This window comes from Acartia tonsa, chromosome 13 (assembly GCF_053477335.1).
Source record: "Acartia tonsa isolate MP-2025a chromosome 13, ASM5347733v1, whole genome shotgun sequence".
Lineage (NCBI taxonomy): Eukaryota > Metazoa > Arthropoda > Copepoda > Calanoida > Acartiidae > Acartia > Acartia tonsa.
Genome location: NC_137272.1, coordinates 32330464 through 32340039, shown reverse-complemented (window position 1 = coordinate 32340039; position 9576 = coordinate 32330464). Strand labels below are relative to the sequence as shown.

Sequence of the window (9576 nt, the reverse complement as noted above, 5' to 3'; positions counted from 1 at the left end):
AATCATGCATATATGTTATTAAAACTTACAGTTTAAATTTATGGATTTGAAATATATGTCCTATAGATTTAGTTTAAACTATTGAACAGAAAGAGATATGCAGTTGACTAAATTCAAGTTTAAATGCATTTCATGCAACTACCCCTTTAATAGATTTTACGATATTTTTTTTCAAATTCTTTATATACTTGGGTAAATTTTCCGAGATATCATATGGTGCTCAGTTTAGGATTAAGAAGTCTTATTTTTTGGTATCTTCAGTTTTTAAAGAATAAGAATCAAATATAAGTATAAAAGTATTTGTATATTTATTTGTATTTGTACAAAAAGTATTACAAAAATAGTATATTATCTATAATACAAAGTAGAACGAAGTCTGTCCGTCTGCTTGTCCGTCTGTATATCAGAAGCTTAATATCTCAGTAACCACTGAACCTATTGGGCTCTACTCTTCATGGAATATACCTAATAGTCCTGTGATGGTTTTTTGCTTTTTTTCTTTGGGGGAGGGACACTTAAAGCTTTTTACTTTCTACTAGGATTAGAGGCTTCGCCCCTAGCCTCTAGAGGCTTCGTCCCCTCTTTTATAGAATCGTTTGTTGGAAATTTGTCCCAAAAAAAATATAAAAAAAGATTGTGATTATTTTTTTCATTTAGGCTTCGCCCCAGGGTGCGGTGGGGGTTCCCCCACCTCGCTGATTTGCATTAGTTTATAAAAATAAATTGAGGGGTGGTTGATTTTTTTTGGAGGGTGGGTTTCCCACACTCTAAGAAAATAGCCTATATTCCCTGATGATTAGAACCCAATCTGTTCAGTGGTTACCAAGATCTTAAGCTTTAGACAGACAGGCACTGATTTACTTTGTATCAAAGACTAGTATTTTCTGAGATCTTTAGCAACAGACAAAATAACCCTATATCCTATTATATATTTATCCTATAAATCCTTTTTTTCTGTAACGAAGAATCTTGCTAACTGCTGAACCGACATGATTATTGTGAGGTTGTAGGCTATTTTCTCTGTCCTTCCATATCCCTTCAAGAACCTGTATTCAAAATGGTAGAAAAATAGCCTAAAATCATCTCGGTAACTGTATGAAGTAGTTATGAAAATCTTAAGCATCAGACAAAAAACTTACTACTTTATTTAATAGAATATACTTAGTACGTAATAACAGGATGTATGTCTCTCTGTCAGTTTATTTGTACCGAAGGTTCTCGCTAACCGCTAAACCGATATGGTTCTCCTTTACAGGGTAGCTTCTCATAGGTCCTGGGAGAGGGTACAACCACCCTCCCAAGAGAAATTACTCTTAGAAAAAAATCACCACCCTTCCCCTATTTTCTCTTTCTTTTAAAAATTGAAATCAGAAATGGGGGTGGTCTACTCCCCCCTCCCTCACTAAAAAATTTATTAGCGAAGCTACTCTATAATCACTTTGTCAGTCCGTTATGCTATCGGAGAAACGTGATTTTCTCGGCTCCTGTTTTTTGATTGAATAAGTTCACATTCTACATATTTTCATTAAGATTTGCCTTTTGGTTGGGGTGCTAGAAGATCTATTCCTAGATTTTCTTTTTTTCATGGTTTTCTCGACTTCTATTCAAGATAGACGGCTGAAATTTTCAGGGAATAAATAAATTCATATTCTACATATTTTCAAAAAGTTTCTTTAAGGTTTGTCTATTTGTTGCAGTGCTAGATCGATTCCTAGATGTATAGGTTTTTGTGATTTTCTCTACTCATATTCCTGATAGACGGTTGTAATTTCATTGAGATTTGCTTATTGGTTGGGGGGCTGAATTTATTTCTAGATTTTCACGTTATTATATATTTTTAAAAGGTTTTGTGATTTATTTAAATAAGTTAAATGCTTATTTTTTACGACACTACTCTATAGTTTATATAGTTCCCAGATTTCCATTCATAACTTTTGAGCTTCGCTACTTAAGGATGTTGTCATCCTTGTTTTTTACTTTTTATTTTTAAATAAAAAAAATGGGTTTTTAATTTAACTCCCCCCCCCCCTTAATCAAGTTCCTCTAGAGGCCTCTAAGGGCGTAGTCGCTGGTCCTTATAATAGGATATACTTTGTACATAATAACATGATGTCTGTTTGTTTGTACCAAAGAATCTCGCTAACCACGGAACCGATATGGTTCTCCTTAACAGGATAGCTTCTCATAGGTTTTTGGAAGTTTTATAACTATTTTGGGGAAGAGTGTCACCATCCACCCTCCCAAGATAAATTGACTTTAGAAAAAAAACTACCTCCTCCCCCCAAAAATGAATTTTAATTGCTCACTGATTTTAAGTTAATTTTTTTCCAGTTGTCTATAAATAACTTTTGAGCTTCGCTACTTATGTATGTTGCCATCCATGTTTTTTTATTGAATTCAACTCTCCCCTCCTCAAGTGCCCCTAGAGGCCTTTAGGAGCGTAGACGCTAGTTCTTTTAAATAGAGTAAGAGGATATCTTGTGTCTGTCAGTTCGCTATGGTTCTCCTTTACAGGTAGCTGCTAGTAGACTTAAATGTATTGATAATAGGTAACTAGGAAATTATTTAACTTATTTTTATTAGGAATGAACGTTTTTGTACGTTTTTTTACTTTTTTTATGTACGTAACGTATTTTTTGTGTGTACGTTATGTACGTTTTTTATTTTCAAAATTGGCTGGCCAGTCTGAAAGTTCTTACTAACTGCTCAACCAACGATATGTTTTTTTTTATATTTAGGGAAGGTTGAACCAGCTTTACCTGTTGTTAGCGAAAGTTGGTCAACCCTTCTAATACTGTTTTGAAACAAAATTGATTAGTTATAAACCTTCCAAGGATGTACGAGAAGCTACATATTTTAAAGGAGAATCAAAACGGTTAGCGATAAACTTCGGTACACAGACAGACAAACATTATGGTATTTTTATAGAAGGACAATACGCGATACATGATTTTTTTTATGTAGAACATCTTCCATCCAGATACAGTGGAATTTATTAACTGAAGTCAATACATTTAGCTAATCAAGTTACATAATAAATCCTATTCTAAATTGAATAGTAAAGAGTAAACAAGCCTTGGTCATAGGAATGGATTAATTCAGGGGTAGCTATTCTAACAATCAATTCTACAAAAAATCACGAAACCTTTTAAGGTAAGATTGAAGTATATTTTTTTATGTAATTGAAGTGTGGTGGGTAAGAAGGGGAAGGGGGTTGTAGGGAAATTTTCCTTTAGAATTGTTTGTCAGAATATCATTCCCTTTTCCCTGCATATATTATATTATTACTTGGATCTTACACCAAATTGTATGTTCTATAATAAAGTGAACTCTGCAGCGGGCTAACATAACGATCTCCCCCATCCCCCTCTTTTACCACATTGCTACCTAAATTGACGACATTTTTTCTCCTGTCATAAAATCCACGTATATTATACATCCATTCCCGTAGATAAACATTATTTTAGGGAAAGAAAAAGGAAAGTATCATTTTGAGCCAAGAAAAAACTTGATTTACTAAAAATCTGAATACAGTAGTGAAATTTATTGTATAAAATAAACATGATTTTAAACATTGTTGTAAGTTCTCAGTTTAATTTTTAAGTAGCACAGCTACTCAACAACTAGCATATTGGCGATCATAGAGACCTCTCTAAATGCATATTTTGTGCTTGGTGATTTCTAAGATTCAGGGGCGCTTTCACTGAAAGTACCTTGTTGAGCACTGAAACCGTCTCCCATTATCTTTAATAAATTGAAAATAAGGGAAGGAGGATAGTTTTTCGTTGGTTTAGGTTAGGTTATATTTGGTACTAGGTTAACGCATAGGACCCGCAGGAGTGAAGGAAAACTAATTCTCCCATCTTATTAAAAGCGAAGCTTTTCTATGATAAGGCTCGGTCCGTCCTTACGTAACGGGTAGCTCTTTTCGTTGATTTAGGCATGTTAGATTAAATTATCCTATCCATTTCAGACTTTCCGATCCTATAGAAGTTAGAAAGCGAAGCAATACTATAATCGTTACTAGAAAGTCCGTACGTCCCTTTTAAACATGTTGATTCTTAACTTTTTTAATATCAAACTTTTATACGATAAAATTGTCCGATAGGTCTGGTTTTTGGACTGATTCCTAGGACAACAAAGTACATTGTTATAAGTGAAGCATCTCTATGATAAAGACCTAAAAATGTAAGTATGTCGTTAAACAATATCCTGTATGTAAGCAGATTTACTTACAATTTTGTTTCGTTCGACTTTTATACATTTATATTCTGATTATTCAGTTCTGACACTATACAACTGTTAATATTCGTTTGTCCTACCGTTTCAGAGCTTCGCTTTATGGATTCTGTCATCCTTGTTTTTTTAAATAAAAGAAGAGGCATTATCAGTGCTCTACAAGCACTTTGTGAGAAACCACCAGATTAAGAACTAATAGTTATTTCTCGCATCGTATTATAAACAGCTTTCCGCTGATATAGAATGTAAAATTATAAGATTAAAACCAGTTTTTTTAGCCCGTGCCTTCGGCACCTCGGGGCTTAAAATACTGGTTTTAATCCTATAATTGTACATTTTATATTAGTAGAAAGCTGGATATAATACGATGCTAGACATAGTTTTTTCGTATGGATGAGAACCGGTTCCTATCCACTGGATTCGAATGAATTCGAAATGATATTTATCTAATTTGTTATTTATGTAATCATTTTTTTATCTATATGATTAATTGATTAAAATAACATCTCGTGACTTGGTTTGACAGGATTGGTCCGATCAGACAAACATCAATGAAAAAACAGAATATGAAATTTTTTAAATATAATTTGTAAGGTTTGTTTCCTAATGGTGACAAGGAGAAGTATTTCTACATCAAATTCTACAATTAAGGTCATTAAAATTAATATTATTAACATATTATTGAAAATACAACATAAATTTCCCCCCCCCCCAAAAAAAAAAAAAATTATGTGGGATAATAACTTCTTAGGATTGTTTTGTGTGCGTAATTATTCTTCAAAATCTGGATCAGATAAGTAGATTTTTATATTTCATAAATGCCATGGTAGGTTTTTAAACCCACCCCCCCCCCCTCCTTTATCAGGGAGTTACCTAACCAGGGTTAAGAAAAAACACTATTTTGACCCCTACCTTATCTTGAATTATTATATTATTATTATTGTTATAGAATTTTATTAAAAATCCTTCAATAATTCATTTAGATTCAAATTGAGCCAACTAATGAAATATCTATTGAAAATATCATTGAAACTACATCTACTGCCACAGAATTTGCTGAAGAATCAAGTAAAACAAATGCTGAAATAACTGAATTCAATAAAGGAACCATTCCAACACCACAAGAAATGAAACTGATTAAAAAAGGTAAACTTTTATTCTCTTTAATATTATGTCTTAAGTAAAAATGTAAGTAAATATCTTTCAATAACCTTTTATCTATAATACAAAGTAGAATGATGTCTGCCTGTCCGTCCGTCTGTCTGTCCCTTAAGATCTTGGTAACCACAAAACCGATCGGATTTTCTCTTCAGGGAATATACCTACTGGTCCTGTGGCGGTTATTTTCTTGGGGAGTGGGACACCCCCAACCCCCAACCCCCAAAAATATGTAAAAATCCCCCCCAATTTTTAAAAATTATTTAGAATTAGTGGTGGTGGACTGGGGCTTCTCCACATGTCCTTAATTTTTTTTCATTAATTATCTCTTGAGAAAAAGCCCCTAGAGACTAGGGGCGAAACCGCTAGTTGGAAATATAAGAAAGTAATATTTTTCCATAGATTTGGTCAAAGCATCTAAAATTGGAGACGGTGAAGAAGTACAAAAGTTGTTATCTGAAGGTGCTAATGTTGAAGCTAAAGATGGAGAAGGTATCAGAATAAATCTTTTTAATTTCTAACCAAATAATATTTTTTTATGATTGATTCTTAAGATTATGATAAAGTCAACTTTTAAGAAAATTGTTTCACTGAATTTTTTTTGATATTCGCAATATTTTAAACAAAAAGAATAAACTCTTTGAGTTGTTGGGGAATTGATGTACTGAGTTTGAGTGTAGACCCTTCAGGGAGGAAGAGGGCACTGGACTGGGTGTCCAAAGTTTTATAAATTTTTTTCACTTTCATTGGCTTAAAAAGATTTGGCACTGTTACTAAATTTTAATTGGTTGGTTCAAATTCACATTTTATGAATAATATCTGTTTTATAACCAGGAAGAACCAGTCTGATCCATGCAGCCAGAAATGGACACCTAGTGATGTGACTAGGATTCTACTAGAGGATGGTGCTGAGGTTGAAGCTAAGGATAATTATGGTCAGTTGTGGTTTTATCCTATTATACAAAGTAGTAGGCTTTTATGGTAGTTGGCTTTTATGCAAAGGATCTCGCTAACCACTGAACCTATATGCTTCTCCTTTATAGTGAAGTTTCCTATAGGTCCTGAGATGGTTTAGGCTTTTTTACCCTTCCATATCCATTAGAGGCTTCAATAGAGCCCCTATATGCTAGGGGCATAGCCTTTGGTCTTAGATATTATGCATTGGGGCAAGACAGGACTAAAATATCATTTTTAAGGTTGCTGATGTACTGACTATTAGAACTTTACTTTTTGATTCACAAGAGACATAATCCTATCACTGAACTTTATAAAAAATACGCAACAATTTATTCTCTCTAGGAGTTACCAGTGTTACATATGCTGCATGGAATGGTCACAAAGATGTGGTTCAAATCTTATTAGATCATTCAGCTAACACGAATGCTAGAGATAATTTTGGTAGGTTTAATCATACTTACTATCCTATAATATAAAGTAGTAAGGTATTATTTATCTGAAGCTTAAGATTTTGATGACTACTTAAGGGATTGAGTTCGCCAATTTAGGATAGCTTCAGAATGATTTTAGGATATTTTGTTTTAAGATTTAAGTCCCAGGCTGGTTTAAGGCTATTTTTTAAATCTTATAATACCGAGCCACCCCTAGATGATAGATTCATATTTAGTTAAATGCCATTCATCATTACATTTTTCAATGATCTTTCAGACACCATTGTATTTATTAAAATAGCCAGTGATAAATTAAAATACACTACAGAACTTATTTAAATGACAAGAAAGGTTAGCTCAACAACTGTATCTTTAACTAAGCGAACCTTGTATTTTCTAGAAGAAGAATAGTATACTATGTAGTTTGTGAATTTATCCCAATAAATTTAGGTTTTACCAGCCTTATGTATGCAGCAATGAATGGGCATCAAGAAATATGTGAAATGCTTCTAAATCATGGTGCTGATGTTAATGAGAAAGATAACAATGGTGAGTTTAAAAATTTCAGATCTATTTGATTACTACCCATTTGTTATTGAGAATTTTCCAAATGATTTAAATTTAAGGCAGTGCAAAGGACAATTCACAGGGGGATGTTGATAATTGCGTTTCCTATAACAAGAGGGCATTCACTTACATCATTTAATAAAAATTAATTCTTTCAACTTTTCTAAATGATCTCGTTTTGGCATTTAATAAAATTTAATTCTCTTAATGATTTACTTTACTAGTTTCTTTTTTATTTTTTTATGGACATTCTAGAGAAGTGTTAAAATTTTAGTAGACGTTTGGAATTCCATCCAAATTGATAATAGGCCTTTATCAAATTATAACTTCCTTACTAACAATTTTTTATCATCCTAGTTAATTATACCTATCAAAATTCTTCCCCTCCAATATGATTATTTTATTCAGGGTTTACCAGTCTCATATATGCATCCTGGTGGGGTCACTTACAAGTTGTAAAGACTCTGTTAGAACATGGAGCTGAAGTCAATTCTATGGATGATTCTGGTTTGTTAAAACTACTAGTAAAACCTAGAAGCATTCTGTGATTTTTGAAAAAAGTTGTATCTTTTAGAAATCTGGTTCCAAATCATTATCAATTTGTAACAAGTTATTGTAATGTAACTCTTATATTGCTTATTCATTTTATGTCCAAAAAATTCTATAATCATTATTTTCTAATTGTCATAAATGCTTCATCCTTTTTAGGAACTTCAAGTCTTATGTATGCAGCAAAGGAGGGATTTAAAGAAATGGTTCAAGTACTGTTGGAACATGGAGCTGATGTCAAAGCAAAATCCAAAAATGGTTAGTATGAAAATAAGGATTTAAGTCTATCAAATTATTACAGATGTTAATATGTATTTCTGAGAGCATCATATCTAATTGGATGTGTGGGGGTGAGGGGTTACTGTCATACAGTTTAAAAGCAGGCTGATCTACACTCTTTGATTTGAATAAATCATTTGATCCATTATTCCTTGATTCATTTTATTTAATTTTATTCCAAAAATTTATCCATTTATCTATTTGTTTACATGAATTTGAATCTAGGAGAGACTAGCCTGATGAAAGCAGCGTGGACTGGAAATGAACAAGTTGTCAAGTTGCTACTGGAAAATGGTGCTGATGTCAATGCTGAGGATACTCGTGGTAACTTTCATAACCTTGCAAGGAGTTTAAATTATCTTTTTTAAGACTAAGATGAACATTTTTTAGCATAATTCCCATAATTCCATAAAGTTGGATGTTGGTTTGTAGTCAAATGCTGTCCTCTGGTACAAACAATCAAACAAACAGACAGACAGCTAGATATTGTTATACTTTGTATTATAGATTGATAAATGTACAGTATTAGTCACAAAAAAACTGCATTTTCTGTTTTTCTGAGACAACCAGAGGGAATATGAAAAAACAGTTAGAAGAATTCCTAAGATATTCATTTTTACAATACTTTAAAGGTGTTCCTTAGTATCCCCTAAAATAGTAGAAATGGGTTACAATTATTTTTAAATCAATCTAAATTGCACCAAATAAAAACCATCACACACAAAAACGTCCAGGGGTGGGGTAAAGGGGTGTTTACTGTTTACCCCCTAAAGCTTTGAAACCCATCATTTTACCCTAATTAAACTTATAAAACTGCACATTATTTTCCACTTAAAATAAAAAAATTTCATGCACAAACATCCTTTTTTTTGTCTTGTTTGTGTAAGAAAATGGGAAAAGCCAATTTCTATCTTACTCATGCTGTAATAAAATTTGTTTTAGGAAAAACAGCAATAGATCATGCTGATAACTGTTGGTCTGATGAACACAAATGTAATACTGTGTCTAAGATCCTCAAAGAATATGGTGTTCTAGAACTTCAAAAGCAAAATTAAGTAACTCTTGCTTATTGTATGATTTTTAAATTCAATAAAAGATATTTGAATTATGGTATTCTTGTTTTTATCCTTTTCTTGTTCTATGCTAAAAAAAATTAAATTCTTTTTAAAATAGTATATTTAATTAAAACCCCTTGGGACAATTGATAACAAAGTAAGGTCTCATAGCACTAACATTCCAACAATTGCAAACAACCAACCCTTTGATTGCCCGTCATTTGTCTTAAAGTCCTAACTGTGCATGTAGATGAATTACGCCTGTTTTATGTACAATGCATTCTCCAAATTCCAAGGGATAAGACAATGGCCTTTTAATTGATGTACATCCTCGATGATGA

At 32.5% G+C, this 9576-nt stretch overlaps 2 long non-coding RNA genes across 2 annotated transcripts; both read left to right on the top strand.

Moving 5' to 3' along the window:
* The first annotated feature begins 5797 nt into the window (after positions 1-5797).
* LOC145303955 (uncharacterized) lies at positions 5798-8243 on the top strand. The gene is made up of 6 exons (XR_013873879.1): positions 5798-5889; positions 6232-6332; positions 6697-6795; positions 7236-7334; positions 7761-7859; positions 8061-8243. It is a non-coding gene; the product is annotated as an uncharacterized LOC145303955 (long non-coding RNA).
* Positions 8244-8404: 161 nt separating this feature from the next.
* LOC145303954 (uncharacterized) lies at positions 8405-9286 on the top strand. Its single transcript, XR_013873878.1, has 2 exons — positions 8405-8504; positions 9123-9286. It is a non-coding gene; the product is annotated as an uncharacterized LOC145303954 (long non-coding RNA).
* The last annotated feature ends 290 nt before the right edge of the window (positions 9287-9576 follow it).